This window comes from Odontomachus brunneus, unplaced genomic scaffold, assembly GCF_010583005.1.
Source record: "Odontomachus brunneus isolate Ranch 3 - 2012 unplaced genomic scaffold, Obru_v1 Obru_scaffold_188, whole genome shotgun sequence".
Taxonomy (NCBI): Eukaryota; Metazoa; Arthropoda; class Insecta; order Hymenoptera; family Formicidae; genus Odontomachus; species Odontomachus brunneus.
Window position 1 is genome coordinate 440933 of NW_022639638.1, and position 19757 is coordinate 460689.

Consider the following 19757-nt stretch of genomic DNA (forward strand, 5'->3'; position numbering starts at 1 on the left):
AAATGTACTTTTTTTATCATCACGTACAAGTAATACGTGGTACTACAATTTTATATTATTTATTTTACGTTACATGATATGACAAATGGCTTGAGGTTTCTTGGGGTCTCTGTATAGAAAGCTGAAAATCGATGTGTCCCGGCAAAATTCGGGACGGTTGGTCGCTCTAATCGCAACGTACGAAAGAGGAGAAAACTGCTCTTGCTGAATTTTACTACAGCTGCTCGCAGAATGACTCGAAATTCATTCAGATTCTTCATATTACGGTATTAATCAAGAATGATGTCGGTGAACAGTTTTTATGAACACGTGATATTACACAAAACGCTTTTTATTTCGGGACATCTTTATAGATCGAGCTGTGTGTTTATTTGATATTCACAACAGCTAAACTCGTTTCTTTTCTCTTCGTCAGCCGTATTCTGTTGGCTCTCCGCGTATTTGGAAGAGAGAAAGACAGAAAAATTACGGAAGTAATCAAGCACTTTAGTCACTGGCAAAGGGACGCGGGGGGCAGGATCGATCATCTCGGCGGTCCTCCGGAGTCTTCTCGTGCTATTAGAGTGAGAGGCGGAGGAACATCAATATAAAAATCTCCAACACACATATAATCCGATAACGCCCCCGTCTCCTTTGCTCGAACGGCGTCATCCTGTTAGCCCGGTTTACGGCCCGATAAGACGAATAACATGGCTCGCGTTAAAACGTACACGTTCGTCGGGCGAACGAAAAGGAATGGAAAGTAGGCGAGGAAAAAAAGGAAATAAGAAGAAAATAAGACAACGGGAGCTGTCCTACTCACCTAGGTAGACGACGACGAATTTCCGGTTTTCGTCGTGCGTTGACCTCGCGTTGCGCTCGCGACCGTTCTATGTGGGTTATGTTTGTCTATGCTTTCTCCAGCAGGAATCCAGGAGAGCCCGCCGACAAAACCGAGTACAACTGTTGACGTCACGGAATCGCGTGGCGCGTAAAAAAGAAACAAGAACCGCGTGGGAAGAAGAAAAGAGAAAGAACGAGGAAGAAGAAAGTGGTGAGAGGGAGAGGGGCAAAGAAAGAGAACGCGTGCATACAATTCCATGGTTGCTAACGTTTTATCGAGGTAGCTAAAACACGACGCGTTTAAGCCCCGCTAGACACGGTCTGTGTCTGATTCTCGTTGCGTGTTTACATTACGCGCGATCCTTCTCACACTACACAATCAAAGAGACTCGCGGAATACTCGTCTACGATACCTTGCACTCGACAAAGCTCGATAGAGAGCGAGAGAGAAAGAGAGAGAGAGAGAGAAAAATAGCACGGCGCGCAAAGCATGGATCCGTATCTCGTGTTTACCGCTAAAAACGGCCGACCGATTGTCGCGATAACATTGTGTTCTGTACGATCGCCGTGCTAGAGACGCGTCAACCTTGAAAACGCTGGCGAGCGCGCGTTCAGCGTTAAAACGCGGCGTGAATACAGAGGAAGAATCGCGACGGAAGCCTGCTTTGGGAGTCGTGTCGCCTCCTTCCGTGCATCTCCGTCGATCGAAAATTCAGGAATTCATCGACAGAGAGCGAGAAGCGGAGTGACGAGAGAAAAATCGATCGTCTCTGTGGAACAAGAGACCATAATCGACGCGAAGGTACGCACATTCAACGCGCGCTCTACGACGCGACGCGACGCAACGCAACGCCACGCTACGCCACGCCACGCCACGCCACGCTACGCTACGCTACGCAACGCGGCGACACGCTCCACCGAGTAGAGTTCGCCAGCCAGCGAGCCAGCCAGCCGCACGTTTTTTACGTAACGCTACGCGTAACGCTGACGCGTGACGTCAGCCTGTTCAGAGTCGCGGCGGCCGCCGTCGCCGCCGCCGCCGCCGCTCGCTTTGTCGGCGGAATTCTTGCGAAGAAAGCACGCACGAGCACGGCCGAGCGCGGCCGAACGTAGCCGGCCGATCGCGTCGTGCGCCTCACTTCACTCCGCGCCTCACTTTGCTTCGCGCCGCGTCGCACGGCATACTTGCGCGAGGCGGCAACGTCGCGAGCGTCTGCTAGGTTCAAGGGTACGGAGCAGAGGTTAGGTTGGCTCGTCTCGCCGTTCGTCGCGACCAAGCTACATTGGGCCGCTGTGAGCGGCGGCGGTGGCGGCGAGTCCGCTTTCATCCAACGGGAAACTTCTCGAAAGACGCGCGCAGCGTTCGCCGAGTCTGCGAGAATCGTGCTGCACGAAGGTTGCTGCGGCGGAACACAGCACACATGAGCGTGCATGAGCGTGCGCTCTCTCTCTCTCTCTCTCTCTCTCTCTCTCTCTCTCTCGGTCTGGCCTGTCTGTCTGTCGCACCTTTGTGGCCGAGCCATTACGGTAAACGAGCAAACAGCGGCGTGGGTGAATGAAAGAGACCCGCGGATCCTTACGCCCCTACTTTCTTTCTCTCTCGCGCGTGCTCACTAATCAATATTTATTCTTTACGAGCGAACTGATGCGTCGGATTCATCGCGTGACTTCAATATCGATGCGTCTCTCTCGAACTGTTTTCCTGAACGCTACTCGCGCCCCGATATCGCGGAACTTTTCTTTATACATGAGACTAGAGTCTTCCGGTGTTTTTTTTCTCGGAATTGATTCACGTAAGCGAATATTCTTTGGCCCTTATTCTAAACTCGATTTTATAACTCGGTAGAAGCGTCTCTAAGGGCCTATTTTTCAGTGGTACCTGAAACTTGGATTTATATTTGAACTCCGTTTAAATGCGCCGAACACATTGTTAAAATAGAGTTCAAACTTAAATCTAAGCAAATGCGGTTCCGAATGTGGTTATGAGCCAATCAGAAGGCTCATAAGTCACATTTAGAAGCACAAATAGAGAAATATATAAAGGCCTTTATATTTCTCTCATAAATTAATTCCGATCTAATCTGTCCCTCTCTCTAAATCATCTTACATATCTTTGATAATATAAAGATAATTATATCGTTATATTTAGATGTCAAGTATGTGCTTCTGAAAGATTCAACGTGGCTGTTCGTATCGTCGCGATTTACACGGTTATAACGTAGATAACCAAGCAACCTAACAGCAATTCCCAGAGTCGTGCATTCTCAGACGTAGACGTGTCCCTGCGCGATTCCGTCGTATATATTGCGGTTGAAGGGACATCCGTTCTTTTTAATCGGCTTCCTTGAATTTTCATAATTATCGGGCGAGGAATATCGCGCTGCTCTAGATATGCATGAAAGTTAATCTATCAAAGCGCTCGGTATTTACCATAAATGATAGATCAATCTCTGTCGGTCGATAGATTGCTCGCTCGACGACGGCGCAGATGATAAGCTTGATAAAGGCTCGCTTATTAAACGAGAGTGTGACTCTCTAACGCACTTGTGCCGCAGATCGCCGATTAATACGCGCGTAAGCCGTAATGAGAATAGAAGTAGAGTGAAAAGAAAGTTCGCCGAGGATATACGACTCTCTGTTTTCGGAGGCCGCGGCGGTAACGTACGACGAAGATGCAAAAATTCTCAGGCACCCTGGAAAAAAATCGAGCCTTTTGTCCGCGATTCACATTATACATTGCGCATTCATTGGATAACATCTGCTTAATAGTACAATGGTCTTACGAGTGCGTTCCGTTGGGTCCCCCTTTATTGCGTCTCAAAGAGCGCGCCGTTCCCCGAAAAGGGTCGCCCCTTCGAAATCCTTAAGACGGCTCCGACGACATCTGTCCTTTTCGGTCGCGCCGAAGTAGGGAAAGAGAGTAGTATGCACGTGTCCCTTTCCCTCCTCACCCCTCTTTCTACCTACGAAAGGGATCTCCGAAAATGCGGTCCATTGTACGGCGCGCAAAACGGGAAGTGACAACTGACATCTGCCTTGCGTCACGCGGGATTTGTGGGTCGAATTATTTTTGAGGAGGAGTTGTGCTCCCCGCACTGCGATTCTCGGGATCGTAGACGCGACCGCTTCATTAAAGGCACGACGTATATGTTCCTTTTAACCGCGACACCCGAACATGCCGAATTCTTCGGCGTAGAAGGAAAACGCGAGTCTCTCATCACACGCCATGCGACCGAACAAAGTATTTCTCAGTCGCGATATATCGATAGGGTGAAATGTGGCTGAGACGTAATTCATGTATTTCGAATTCAGGTCATGTACAATAAGGAATAGGACAAGGATCTGCAAGGGATGTGCTCCTGGTTAACCGTGAAAAACATCCGCCTCTTTAGCTCAGTGGCAGAGCACTGGTCTCGTAAACCAGGGGTCGTGAGTTCAAACCTCACAGGAGGCAGGTTTTTTTTTTTATAGAACATTTCCCAACTTTCTGTACGAAAGTTCTCGTAAGGATACAACATGTGCCATCTATTTTGCACAAGTTGTTCTTTCAAGCGCTAAATTTGTAAAATTTGCTACGAGAACAGCACTCTCCCCGGTGTGAGACAGTTTGATAAAACATAGTACTTGGTTAATCAAACCTTAAAATATTCTCAAGCCAGAGAGTCAGAATTTTAACTCTAACTAATCCTACAAATTCCATTGAATTTAAAGAACTTATAGAAAAGCGTACGATATAGAATTAGGCTGCTTTCCTCTGATACTATAAATGTTATTTATTGCCGTTTTCTCCAAGCATTTAATTTCTATATTTTTTTTTTGGTATTTTTACTTATTTCTATTTTCAGTGCGCAACTTATTAATTATCTAATTATCTAACTTCATTGGCTGAAAGTATGGAGTATGTAAGACAAGCAAATATTCAATATAATCTGATAAAGACAAACGGATAAATATAAATAATTAAAATCTGATCTACAATATGCTCTTTGCTTCTTGTTTCGTTGTCTCTTTCTGACTTAAATCTCAAACCTTAAGCTAGAAAATATTGTCAAAAATAAGAAGCAGAAGAACACATTGTAGATCAGACTTAATAGATTAACGTAATAACAAGTCTTCTTTCCTCGCGTTTTCTCTAAAATTTGATGTGTGTTAATTGGCATTGACAATTACGATATGATTTGAAGATTCAGAAAAAGTAAATATAGAAGACAAACGCAACAGTTGTGTATACAATAATGCTGCGTATTAATGGAGGTTAAAATAAAAAAACAATTGTCTCTATGTAAGCAAAATATTTATACCTAAAATATCGTATACAAATAAATGATAGCATATACTTGAAAATACATGATGTACATCGCTTCTCGTATCTTGCTTTCCCGATTCAGCTTCCCACTGCTCTGTCGTGATACTCGAAACATTAGCATGTGACAGCGACACGATCCGGGAGAAACACATATTGATTAACGCGATGACGGGAGCTCGATTGTATATTTCAAGAGTTAGCGAAATATTTTAATCATTCGACGGGAATTGTAACCAACACGTCGATACACGTGCTCCAAGTATGCTCCAAAAGTGCATGTTGCTCGCCCGTTCGTGACATAATAGGTTTGTTCGAGTTGCTTGTACTATTCATACTTTTACACCTAATGCCCGTTGTACACTAGTGCACCCCATACAATACAAATTTTTCAAAATACGTTCTGAAGACACTTTTAGGACGGAGGGATGACATCAGAATATTTTTAAGACGTCCTTTGAAAGTGTGAGTTGTCTGAAAATAGCTAATATCTAATAAGATTATTCGCATTAATTGGACTTTTTACACTTTCACACTCAGTGCACATTAATTCTTTAAAGGTTCTAAAAATGACATCATGATTTTCATTCGTGTTACCAGTGTAAGTACAATTCTGATACACTTTTTACACTTGGTCCCGAGCAAGAGTGAAAAGTATATCAGTTTGCATTTATACTCGTAACACAAATGGAAAACATGACGTCATTTTTAGAACCTCTAAAGAATTAATGTGCACTAAGTGTGAAAGTGTAAAAAGTTCAATTAATGCGAATAAACCTATTAAATATTAGCTATTTTCAGACAGCTCACACTTTCAAAGGACGTCCTAAAAATATTCTGATGACGTTCCTCCGTCCTAAAAGCATCTTCAGAACTTTGGAAAATTTGTGTTGTTTGGGGTGCGTTAGTGTGCAACGGGCATTAGGTGTAAAAGTATGAATAGTACAAGCAACTCGAACAAACCTATTGTAACACTCGGAGAGCACGCAACGCGCAAGAATATCAAAACAATCGAGCGTCAACAGCCAACCGATCAGTCGCGCGCGACTCAAACAATCAACACTTCCAAAACATTCCAGAACCTTCAAGGCGGTTATACATGCTCTCGTGCGTCGTATACTTTTCCGAATGTTTTCATTACGTCTCGAGTCGGCGAGCGACGCATAACATACACACACACCGCGGTGTACGTAAATCGGCCCGTCAATGATTATTTCCGCGTCGGCTGACTACAATATTTCTCCAACTCTCAAATACTGAATCGGGTTTTCGATGACGTCGTGTTCATTAGTATTTTTTTTCCGATCGAATTGTCGTATCTGCGCGAGTGTCAGTGCCATGTGTGAGTGTCCAGAATGTCCACGAACGGAGTAACCGAGAGCCAGGATGCTGGACCGAGAAGTCAGGATGCTCAGCGATGCATCGTGCACTTGCAGGTGTGTGAAATCATGTATTTATTATGGGAGGCTTTCGATTTTAACGGATATATAACAAACTCAGCGAGAACAAAAGAATAATACGCGAGTTGAAATCTAAGCCGGCATTTATAGTTTGTTATCTGAGTTGACTCAGTCAACTTACTGGTGTAACTTAATAATTACATGTTCCTACGAATCTCGGATCATTCATCAAACTGTGACTCTCTTTATTTTATATAATAAAAAATACTATCTAATTTAAATAACTAAATAACGGTCCTTATGAATATGGATTTATAATTAACTAGCTTAAACTACCCAGCGTTACCCGGATTATCACAAAGCGTCAAGGGGATGAAATCAGGAGGCAGGGTATGGGGTGTCCAGGTTTCATATATGATAGTCTATATTTTTCGCATGGTCCTAGAAAGCAACTATGCAAAATTTAATTCTGATCGATCAAGGGGTTTAAAAGTTAATAGGAAATATATATATATATATATATATATATATATATATATATATATATATATATGCAGACGTTTTATTTTATATAAATAGATTATGCACGTGATCAAAGATCATAAATAATTTGCAATTATGAATACCGGCCTTAGAATCCGATGTTAATTTCGCAAATAAAAATTTTTATGTTTCTTTTGTTGCGTTAATCTTTGGAGTAATTCTGAAATGTTGAGATCATTGAATATTAAATAATTATGAAATAATTCATGTTTTAATATTCAACATAAAGAAAATAGCAATGAGTAACAGTTTGTATAATCAGAGTAGGACAGATAGAGCTCTTGTGTAATGTTATATTTCGAGAATTTTTATTGGTTCTTCAAATTAGATAAAATTTGATTTAATTTAAAGTCAAAATTTGGATTTGGATACAAGAATTTATAGCACAGTAATTACTATAATATGAAAAAATATCTCCTTTTCCTGATAATATTGCGATTAATGTGAAATATGATTTATTGCGAGTCCGGTGGACAAATGACGATTGATCTGTCCTAAAAAATCTGCGACTTTGCGAAAGATACTCTGTTAATTATTACATTAACAGTCCTCTAGTTTAGATTTAAGCGCATCAGTCGGATATATATCGCAGGAGGTGTTTCAGGATCCGCGAATAGCCAGGCATCGAGTCGCGTTGGAGAGGAACGATTTACGGGGATTCGGTCGCGCGAGATGGATACTGGCAATTAAAAAGGAATCGTCCCCCGGGGGAGACGCGGGACGCGAATCGGGGATTCAGCCCGCATTCGCGTTCGTGTCCGCGAATGCGTCCCACGTACCCGACGGCGGAATCAGGCGGGGGCGCAGGGCGAAGGGGTTGGGTGGGGGACACGGATCTCGATATTCAGTAGCTATCCCGAGTCGTACCGTTTCCATAAAACGTCCGCGAAGCGAGAAAGCGACCGGGAAGTCGGGGACGCGGGCAGCTAGCCTAGCTAGCTAGCTAGCTAGGTAACGTAGGTTCTCGGGGGTTACGAGCAAGATCGTGACAGGGGTTGAACGCGTTCCTGGGGAAACGTTCCGCCCGTTCCCCCGCCTGCTCCTGTCACCTACCCCCTCGCCCAGTCGCTTGGTCCTCCCACCGTCCGTTTTCACAGCGTGCGCCGCTCGACGACGGCCGAGAGCGGAATACTAATTTTTACGTCGACAAAGACGAAGAAACGCGATCGATCCAACGCCACCGTGCCACACCGCCTCCGCTACCGCCATCGCTACCGCCACCGTCGGTCGGGTAGCAACGTATAGGCAACGAGGGTGCATGACCGAGTGCTCTACGCGCTGGTTAGGGGTTAACAGCGCGCGCGGCTCGTCGCCACGGCGTTCCTTCTCCACGGGATGGGAGGGAGGGAGGGAGAGTGAGTGAGTGAGTGAGTGTCGTTAACCCTTTGCACCGGCCACTCGTATCTTATGACACTGACGACCAGCAGCAGCGCGCGGTGCACTTCGTGCATGCACTAGCCGGTGCGTCGCGCGCGGCTCTTGAATAAAAAATTCCTCCATCACGCGCTGGCCGTCGCGCGAGAGCTGTCACGGGACGAAACGACGACGCGCGTAAGCACGAAGGGTGGTATTACGGGGAAACGTGAGTTACCCTCTCACGCGGGGGAGATTTTCAACCTTCTTTGCGCCGCGCGCGAATCCCCTTGGCGAAGCCCTTAAGAGGGACGGAGCTCTCTCCCTTTTCTCGAAATAATATTTTTATTGAAATGAATTTATATATCTTTGATTTTTTCTATCGAAGTATATCGCAATTGTCAAATTGCGAAGATGAGTAATCCTTATAGACGTTAAATTTCATTTAGAGATTAGCGAAAACAATGATGTAATTTTTTGTCACCCAAGTTCACGAGTGCCGGGTAAAAAACTTTTGTCTTAGCAAATGATTGGAAATATTGAGTCGTGTAATATAAAATTTCGCACCTTTCAAATAAAACGTAACGTGTCATGTTTCATAAAACTGCAACGACACGAGAATACAATCGTTTTATTTGAAAAATTCGACATTGCTTATTACACAATCCGACAAATTAACGCTTGACAATCACGAGACTGTCTTGACCGTTTCTCACGAGAGGGACTTTCGGCGGCGATGCACTCGGGGAATCGATCGCAGAATTCGTATCGCATTTCGAGCGGTACAATTCGCCGGGGAATATCTCTCGCGGCCTCCTTCTTTCGTCGGACTCGTAAAAGGGAGCCGAGCTACTCTCCGATCGTGAAATCCGGCCGCATAGGTAGTTACAGCACTGGTCGATCCAAACCGGTTTTACTCGATCGGAGGACTTTAGGCGATTGTTCGCGACGTGGGCGAGGTAATGGTTCGTCGAAGGAGGCGAAAAGCCGAGGTAGCTCGTTGCTACGTAAGGCCGAGGCAAAAGCGAGCGATTTCGCTCGCGATAGACGAAAAAGAGAGAGACAGGAAGATGGAGAGGAGAAAAGAAAGGGAGGGAGAGAGAGAAAGAGAGAGAGAGAGATTCGACTGCGAATTTATGCGAGCCACGTCAGCCGCAAGATCAAGGACCACTTGAAGATATTTCCACTGTTGTTGGTAAGCGTGTAAAGGATCGCTTACAATGCGGCCGCGTTTTAAAGTCGTGGCACTAGTTTGCGAATCGATCATATGTCCATTTCCTCTTGGCGTAAACTCGTGAAAAGTGGACAGTTTTCTTGAATTCGTCAATGAAACTTTTCGTTTTTCACGAGTTTACACGATGGAAATAGGTGTGTGATCGATTCGCAGACTAGTACCACGACTTTAAGACGTAGCCACGACCGCGTTGTAGACGACCCTTAGCCGCTCGGATTATACGCGTTTCCGAGATTTGCATGCGCGTTGCCCTGACGTAACCGTTCTTTTTTCTCTCATTTCCTCGCGGTTACGTGCCGCTTTTTCGCTAGATTCTCGCGAGCGAGCGAACGTACGTTAATATGCATACGGTGTAACAGCCTTTAGCACTTATCGTGCGCGACAAGATTTATGTGTGCGCGTAGCCGGCCGAGCACACATCCCCCCGCAGGAAAAAGTGCAAATCCACCATTGCCGCGATGCGGCACGCATTCCATCGGATTGTTCGCCGATCTATGTGGACCGCTCTCGGAGCGACGAGTCGGCGATATATACGGCGTACGCGCTGCGCGAGTCGTTTGCCGCTGTTATTGTACGTGTCGCAATATTCACCGGAGCGTGATCGGCGATCGGTCGAAAGTGACCAACAGGCGCGCTCTCGCTAGCTCGCTCGCGTAACTAACACGCGTTAATCGCGTTTATGCTTCGTGTTTACGCCTTGACACGCGTGAAAAGTATAGCGTGAGAATACAGAGGCAAGCGACTAGCGTGTCGATCACTTTATTACTGAGGGGCGGGGAAGGAGGGGAGGAGGTGGTTGGAGAAAGAAGAAGGAAACAACGAGGTTCCCGCTCGAAATAAAGAAATCGCAGCCGCGCGGTACCTTTCCGCGAGTCTTCTACCGCCAACGAGCGTGTGCCGGCTTTCCAGACACCCCGTATATTTAAACGCGCGCACTTGAGTATGCAGACGGCTAACGTTACTTTGTAACACTAGCAGCGGCTAAGCGCACGAAGAGAGCACCGAGGCAGGCACGGTACGTGCGCGCGTCCACGTTAGAGGAGTACATATCGCCGGCGGAGGGTTCCGAAAATTCCGGATCCGTCGCTGCATTGCTCTCTTCTCCTCTCCTCTCCTCTCTTCTCTTTCTCTTTCTCTTCTCTTCTGCTCTCTTCTCCTCGTTTTCTCTGTACTCCCCGCTTGCATCCGCCCGATTCCCGTGTTCTTCGCGCTCGCGCGGCTATTCGCGCTGCGGCGGGTATGCGCCGCGCATTCTCGCCGCTAGTATTCTAGTATTCCGCGGCGTGCTCAGGGCACCCTCGGAACTACGAGCCTACGTGACCGGCATGGGCGCGTCGCGGTGGCTCTTTCGAGAAAGGCGCCTTCCAATCCACGAATTGCAAAATATTCCGCAATTACGAGATCGACCGGCGCGCACGTACACGTATATACGCGGCCGTTACTGTCTATCTCTACGGCCGGGAACCACAGTCGCCCGTAATTTCGTCCGCCTTCCGCTCAGCGTGGGTGGTCCCTCGGACTTTGAACGCGAAAACGAACGCGCTCGGCAGCAATTTATTAGCAAACAAATCAATACGTAGCATATACGTAGCAATACACGTAGTATGGAATAATCGCGAGAATTAATTATTGGATCTCCACACGCGTTTGAATCTGCAAGTAAACGGTACACACACTCTGCTTTGCGATTAAACAATTATTATTATTTATTGTTATATATTTTATCATTACTATTTATTGTATTATTCGAGTTTGATTTATTTAGTGTTTAACAATTCTTGATCCAAGTAACATGTTGAAGCGTTATTTCATAAATTTTATGAATCGCTTCTGTTATCTTGGAAAATTAAATTGTCTCTGTTTAGAAACTGTCCACGGGTCGAAATTTCAATCCTACTTTCGACTTGAACTTTTTAATATCTGTATATTCTGTTGATAAAATATTAAATTCTTCCTGAGTTTTTACTTGAACCATTATATTTTTTTAATTCATAGTAAATACAAATTGGATATATTTTGTATTTCATCTCAAAATTCTTTCAAGGAAATAGCAATAAAGAGAAAAGAAATCTCTAAAAATATGGTTATTAAAAAGAAACCCTCTCTTGGGGGTAATCACACATGGAAATTAAAGTCCTACTTAACGCCTCTGAAGTGGCACAAATGCCACTTGTGGGTTCCAAGGATCTCTCGGCAAAATTAGTTAAATGGAATTTGATACAACAGCTTCAGAGTATCAAAGTAGGCATCAAGTGAAAACATCGAGGTCAAAAGTGGGATAAAAATTTCGCGACTCGGGTATCAGATTTCGAGGTAATGAAATCGTGTTCACGACGTCGTCGTGACGTATCGTCGCGTGCAATTGGCGCATGGAGGTGAATCTACGTGTATATTCGTCTGGATTTAAATCTATGAGCGATTTTCGCGACCCCTGGCGGTCGGGGATCTCTGGTCTCGCGGAGGAGATTACAAGTGGCGCTTATCAGTGGCAGGCGAGAGCGCGCTAACGCGAACGTCCGTCGGTCTTCCGATCGGAGACAGCCTGCCCTAGGCCGCTGATTACACGTCACCGGGGCACGCGATATTGCAACGCGTCGGCCGCGACAGGGCCCGACCTCCGTCGCGGTCTTTATTCGTCGGGGCGATTCTTACGCGAGACTCCGTATCTCGGCAGCGCCGGCCGATAAGCGTCTTATCAGCGCACCGGCTACGACGGAGCGTCGCTCGCTGCCTGCCTGCCTGCCTGCCTGGTTGGCTGGCTGGCTGGCTGGCTGGCTGGCTGGCTGGCTGGCTCGGCCGTTCGCGCGACGACGAGGGCGAGGGTGTTATCGGTATCGACACGCGAGGACAACGTGACTCTCCGTTGCCTCGCTCGGGCTCCCGCCGCGCGATCGATAGAAAAGTTTCGCGTACGCGTTTCGCGCGCGCGCATACTCATACACACATACACACACGCTCACACACGTATACATACGTGTAATGCTCTTTCACGCGAGCGAGCGAGCGAACGAACGTGCAGTCGCGAATTCACACAGCCGACTCCATTTACCTCGACAGTCTTCAACCGGACGAAAATGTTCTTCTCATTTTACAGAAATATTCCGCACGGAAATGTAAAACTATTTGGTGAGATTAACCAAATGTCTGATGAGACGTGGACAACAATCCCGGTTGAAATCACCAGAATTCTGCTCGGGTTAACAAGATTTTTGGTTAACCAAAAATCTCATTTGGTTCACTAGAATCTTGTGTTAACTCGAACACATACAGAATTCCGGTAACTTCAGCCGGAATTCTGTTTCATTCGTTATTTCTTCAGACGTTTGATTAATTCAACCAAGGCTTTTTTCCCTGCGCGTTTCTATTTGCCGATCGTGAAATTTATATTTTACTTCAACTGGCTGTGTGCGATAAAAGCATCGTGCCGAATTGGAATTCCATCTCGAAATTGCTGCTGGCGTTCTGTCGGAGCACTAGAGGGGCCTCGATTTTGATCGCGTCGACATCTTGAATTCTGGCACACGTGCAAAAATGAATACGAATCGGGATACCAATGAAATAAGCAGAATTCTTGAACATGAATATATTTTTATGTAAAAACGGATATTTTTTATGTAAACCTCGTGATTACATTGAACTGTAAATGTGTACGATATATACGATACATATGGAGAACGTTTTGCAGGTTGACGAGGGTGGTGTACGAGAAAGAATGAAAGAGAGGGGAAAGGGCGAATCGGCTTGTTCCGTGATGACATAAATATTTATCGCGTGATAAATAATGGAGTTTCACGATTTCGCGCACGGAGTACTGCTCGTGCTTCTCTCTCTCTCTCTCTCTCTCTCTCTCTCTCGTAAGCCGGCATTTCTCGCCGATAAACCGCCGCGCGCGATGATGTGTCACCGTATTATACCGTGTACTACTACGATACTATATCACCGCATTGGCAAATAACTTTTCCACTTACGACCGCGAGTGTCCTTATTCATAACACCGGTTGCTACGTAGTTGAAATTTGTCTTCCAGCAGGCTTACTCGTCGCGACTCTCCTCGCTATTATTATCGCCCTCGTAACCGCGTGCCTCCGAACAAAGAGAGATATTTGATTTATTCGCTCACGCGAATTCCCACGTTTCTGACCTGAAGCATCACGCTCTGGGTACACGTAATACGAGAAAAATCATTGCAAAAAGCAACATGAAGAAACGCATAGGAAAAAGAGAGAGAGAGGGAGAGCCAGGCTTTGAAATTTCCATAGTAGTTATTCCGGCAATTACTTTATTTGAAAGAGAGAGAGGGAGAGTCAGGCTTTGAAATTTCCATAGTAGTTATTCCGGCAATTACTTTATTTGAAAGAGAGAGAGGGAGAGTCAGGCTTTGAAATTTCCATAGTAGTTATTCCGGCAATTACTTTATTTGAGAATTTTTCATACAAAGGTATAAATATAAAGGTAACCCCCGTGGAGCGCGCGGACAGGAAATAGTTAAAATATTTAAATTCTTCGCTAACAATACGCTCTCGTGTTTCAAAGAGGGCACCGTAATAATATGCGTAATAAGATAGGGCTTGACGTGGCAGAGAGAGAGAGAGACGACGACGTATAATGCGAGGTGCTGGAGTGCACTGGAGTTGCAGCGGTGCAAAAGAAGAGGCTGACCTTGGGCTCTTCCTTTTCGTCGTTGGCGCTGAGGACGAACAGCGAGAATCAGTGCACCTCGTGCATATATGTGTGTGAGTGAGAGAGAGAGAAAGAAAGAGAGAGAGAAGGGATGTGAGGGGGAGAGAGAGGAGGAGAACGCTACCGTGGCGCGTGAAAACGTCGCGAGAGAGTCCAAAGAGTTCAAGTTGCATTCGCGGGAACACACGCGGCGTGTATGATAAATGTATGTCGCATATTACTACGCATCGTTGCAATTAAATTGTCATTGCGATGGCATGCAAAGCCAATATATCTGCCAAGGTCGGTCCGCTGTGGCAATGTCAGTGTCAAGCGCCATATAGCTTCTTCCTTTTCTTAGAATTTCTTGGAATACACACGATGTTGTGAATCGCCACAATTATTATTATCACAATTATCTCTCGTGCGTATTATTCGCGAGTCGCGTTAAATTAAAACCTCCTCGTTTCTCGAAAGTAGATTATCTGTTGACGCGCAGCTGGATTCAACCGTCCCGCGCGAAACACGCGAGAGAATCCGCGTTTTTAGATTAGCGCAATCGCGCGCTGCCCGCGATTAAATTGCACACGGTGTGAGATACGTGGGGACTGAAATATACGCGCGAAAATAAAGTACCTTTATCTCGATCTTCCTTCGCGTCGCAAATAGAGAGCGGCGGTCTCTCGCGTTCGTGTCACGCGCATGTGGAAGATTCGAGCGAAGCATTGTCCATCCGACTCTGCGCAGAACAGCTGGATCGTGCAGCGCGATACACGAAGGAAGCGGGCTGGCCGGGGCCTATGCCGAAACGGGAAGCGGCTATGATTTGAGGCGATAAGATCTTTCGCCTGCAAGCATATTTTACTTTCGTCTAATCAGACGTGGACGAAGTGCCGGCAGCTGTTCCTTCCGATCGCCGCCTCGCCATTCTCGTCCGCGCGCGCGCGCGCGCGCGACGACTTCCGTTCTCTGCGCGTTTCTACCGTTTTCTTTTTCCACTATACCAGACTTGTGAAAATATCGTACATATTATATTGTTTTCAACTTAATCATTGACTTGAACGCTTCAATTCAACTAATTGACGATTGATTCGAGCAAAATCAATCGAAGATCAATCAAAGATCGTTCAATGAACAATTAACCTTGGCAAATTTTATATTGAAAGTTTAAATATCCGTAATTGAAAATTAACATAAAAAAGTGTCCAGGATTAGGTACGTATGTGGGTAATATGCATCTTTACCTCGCTTGTTTCAAGTATTTCATAAGTTTATGCACCCGCAAATCTATTACAAGTTCATCACATTTATCAAATTTCACATCACAATATCATCACAAGCATCAAATTTATTCATTATTCGTACATTTTAAGACTGTTACATCGAGAGAAGGTATTTGAGAGAAGATTCATTTGTAGGATATACAGTTTATTTCCGCGAACGAACTTTATATTTCACGAAGAATTTCTCAAATATTTTTCTCTCAGTGCATCCTCGTTGAAGGTAACCATTATTCAAAAGCGGGAAAGTAAATTGAGTAATCGCTTCTTTCAGCAGTGGAATGATATTTCTCTGCGTGTGCTGTCAGCATAAATACTATTCGATCGTAATACAGAGCTAATTCGAAGATTATCGCGTCAATTATTCCAGCTACTCGCGTCGAATCTCATCGAATCATAGCAAACACGAAAATCCGCTTAACGGATAACTTCGTTGCCGATTCTGCGATTCGGACGTTCGCGGAGAGTAACCGTGCAAAATTCACGCAAATCGTGAATCGTCCAGCAACGTGAATGTGTTATAGGATTACTTTTCGAAACGATCGGTTTATTTATGTCCAAACCCATCGGCGTTACATCATTTAGACGTAGAAGCAGCCAGTATTAGACGTTAACGACTTTCTCACACAAATTGCCGTAATCATAGATATAAGACGTAGGCTTTAGTGTTGAATGGTCAATCAGGATTTCAGTGTTCTCTATAGTTCAGTGTACTCTAGAAGAGGATTGTCGGTAAATCTGAGTGTACGCAAAAGTAACTAAGATTCATCTGGTTAAAATTCTAGCTACTTCAGTCTGAATCCTACTTATACGTCAAGCTTCCTCTGACCGAAAGAATTTTAAATACGTCGATTCGTTCTTCAGCTGAAGTTTACCTTATGTTTATGATCACTGCAATCCATGTGCAAAGGCTTTAAAAACCCATTCTATTAGCGGTAGAAAATTCTTAGCCTCAAGTTTTGCATCGACTGCAGCAACATTTCAAATCGAGATAGTTCTCCGCCCTTTCGCGGTTTTGAAGTGTTGACATTGATGATTATAAAACTCCATGTGACACGGCGGGTCAAGCTATATAACCTCAAGAGTCATTGTTCATGGTGGTCATAACCAAAGAGCACATTCGATATCTCATGCACGTAGCATTTCATCTCTCGAAAAAAACGCTGAGAACCTTCTACTACCTTCTAGTAATACAATAGCCGTAAGAGTGCGCAGTAAGACGTAAGTAGCGAGCTGATTGATCAATGGGATTCTTACAGTCCAAGAATAATCGGCTGCGATTGGTCAGTTTGCTTACTGCTTACGTCTCAGTTCATACTCTTACTATTGTAGAATGGGCTTGATAAAGCGCCCGAGCCCGGCATAGTCCGTTGACGCGAGCCCGCCGAGAAGTATCCGCGCGATTATGCGCGTTCTTTAAATAGGGACGTTTAATAAAATTACCATGCACAGCGGCTAGACCGCTACGTCGCTCGGTCTACGCGTTGCCACGTACACCAAGCCAGAAATGACGACGCAGCGGGAATGCATAATCGCGTCACGTTTTCGCTATCCCATTCTTACACGTGACCGCACATACCCGCTCGCATATGCACGCACACACGCTCGCTAGTACGCTGGCGACGTATGCATGCACCGCTCCGCGCCACGTGTCCGTGAAGGAAAGGAAAAAAAGGAGGAAGACGTGCTCGTTACGCTCCTCCGCGACGGGAACGTCGTTGTCGAGAAGGACGTTCGATCTCGCTCCTCGCCGTGGCCGCTACGAGCGCCCCGCTGTGCGCCTCGAATCGACGACTCTCGTAATTTCGACTCTTGGCCTTGGATCTTTCGTCTAATCGGAGTTAAGGGGGTGCCCAAATGCGCATCGAATGATGAAAAATATGGTAAAGGCGATCGTCACTGATGCGATTCTTTTTTGTATTTCTCACATACACACCGTTAAATCGGTAGTGTCAAATTATACTCAATTTTAGTTATTTTTAACCATTCCTATAAGTCGCCACTGCTCCTACTAAATATGTCGTTAATTTAACTAATGTAATGGAGTTAAATAATTTAACTTAAGAAATGTATTACATTTGACTAAAATTTAGTTTTTTTTTTATTACGTGCACGTTAATGTAACCTTTGTTTTAGTAAAAAATGACTTAATATTATTTTAAATGGGTTGATTAGATGTTGTTGTTTTTTTAAACACACGTTTTGTGTTAAAATAGTAAATTTTGACACACATGATAATTAAAAATAACTAAATATTATTTAACTCAAGAAATTCGTTTAAATTTGACCCTCTAATATTTAACAGCGCATAGAGGTCTTATATAAATGTGTGCTTCTTTGTTTTACTATACCGGTAAAAAACACAACACACGTAAAAATCTTTCTGCAAATTTTTTGTATTTTTTGTATATTTTTGAGCTTTCAGTTGCAAAGATACACAGAAATGTTCTCTGACATTTCTGTTAACGGAGCAAACACGCGACACGTACACGGCACGGCTGCAGAACTTTTGTATCGAGTAAATATTTATGTCGACTAACAGCTGATTGTCACTTTTAAAAACTTTTCTCATCATATATCGAACAATGCTCCGATTCATTACTGTACATACTTTTGGTGTGTGAAGGCATCTGTAATCTTATGCAATCACAAGACGACGTAAAGAAAGTCAATATTGGTTGCATAAAGAATTACGGTTGCACAATATGGTGAAGTTTTCAAGTATGGCATCCCCTTAACAAACAGAGTCATGAAAGGAATTTATATCTTGTGGAAAAGTCGAATGTTATCGGAGGAAAGGGATTAATTTATTGTAGTTTTATCTCGTACGCGCGCGTGTATAGTTTTATTTCATTTTATATATTATATATATATATATATATTTATTTTAGTTTATTATTTTTATTTATTATATATTTATTATATATTTTATTATATATATTTATTTTAGTTTATTATTTACTTTATTTATTATATATATTTATTTTAGTTTTATCTTGTATGCTTTATTATGTGCACGTGATCGTAACGTTCCTACAAACTCCATGCCCGATTGCTCCGTCAATTCTTTTCCGAGCCCCGTATCGTTCGCGTGTCAAATAATCGAGACGGTAACGCCAAGTGTGAGAGTGACAAGGCGCGTCAATCGCTTCATTCACTCAGGGACTACTCGGCTTCCGAGAAGCACCTGATTCAGATCTGCAAATCGTTATTCCGATCGTCGTAGTTGCCGTTAACCCTTAGTCATATTATTACGTGATGCACTCCACTACGTCATCAAGCTATTACCGGTCTACTACCAGTCTGTTGCTAGTCATTAACTCTTTAGTAATTGACTTCTCGAGATTATTTAGGCTTCTTAACTGCTCAACGTCCGCTTAACCGCTTTAATTAATCATCCTTTCGAATCGACAGGGGGGGAGAAAAAATAAGAAAATCAAACGGACACACACTTTGCTCTGTGACGTTTTTCTCTTTTCTTCCGCTAAATCTACATTTCGCACGTCAAGCGACACAAAGGCACTCTCTCTCCTCACGCGCGAACGTCATTTGCGCGAAAACCTACGCGAGTATTTTGCGAATTACGTGACGCACGGGTGTGCAAGCTCGCTCTATTGTCCGGGCGTTAGTCATAGCTAGTAACCCACATTTATGATAGACCGCTTTTATAACGCTTTCTCGAGTAAAGGTGCCCATCTGTTGGAGCACCTGACTCGATTCACCTGCCACAGGTATGTACTTACGTATACGCGGGCTGCCTGGCTGGCTGCTTGCTCGCCTAGCAGCCTGACCAGGCGACCGCCTGGCGACGTCAGGTGTTTCTTCGAGCCGCTTAACGGCACAACACGCTCTCGGAAACAAAGAATGGTGAGCGACGCGCGTCGTTTCTCGTGCCCGCGAAATATTCGCCGAGAGTTACGAGACAGGCGAGCGGTAACGAGCTGCGATACCTCGGGATCTCATCTTACCTCATCGCATTTGAGCTCACGTGCAATCGTGGCCCACGTGTCGAAACGCGATTTCGTCAACAGCTGTCTCCGTTTCTCCCGTAGCTGGGCGCTGCGAAGTATGATTTAGGCAGTATTTCTGGAGAGAAAGAGAGAGAGAGAGAGAGAGAGAGAGAGAGAGAGAGAGAGAGAGAGAGAGAGAGAGAGAGAGAGAGA

General features: G+C 44.7%; 1 protein-coding gene and 1 non-coding gene across 2 annotated transcripts in view; both read left to right on the plus strand.

Annotated features, from left to right (window-relative positions):
- Positions 1–19757, plus strand: part of LOC116851725 (serine-rich adhesin for platelets-like) — a 93134-nt gene that overhangs the window by 8536 nt on the left and 64841 nt on the right. The window lies entirely within an intron of this gene.
- On the plus strand, positions 4205–4276 carry Trnat-cgu. The gene has a single exon. It is a non-coding gene; the product is annotated as a tRNA-Thr (tRNA).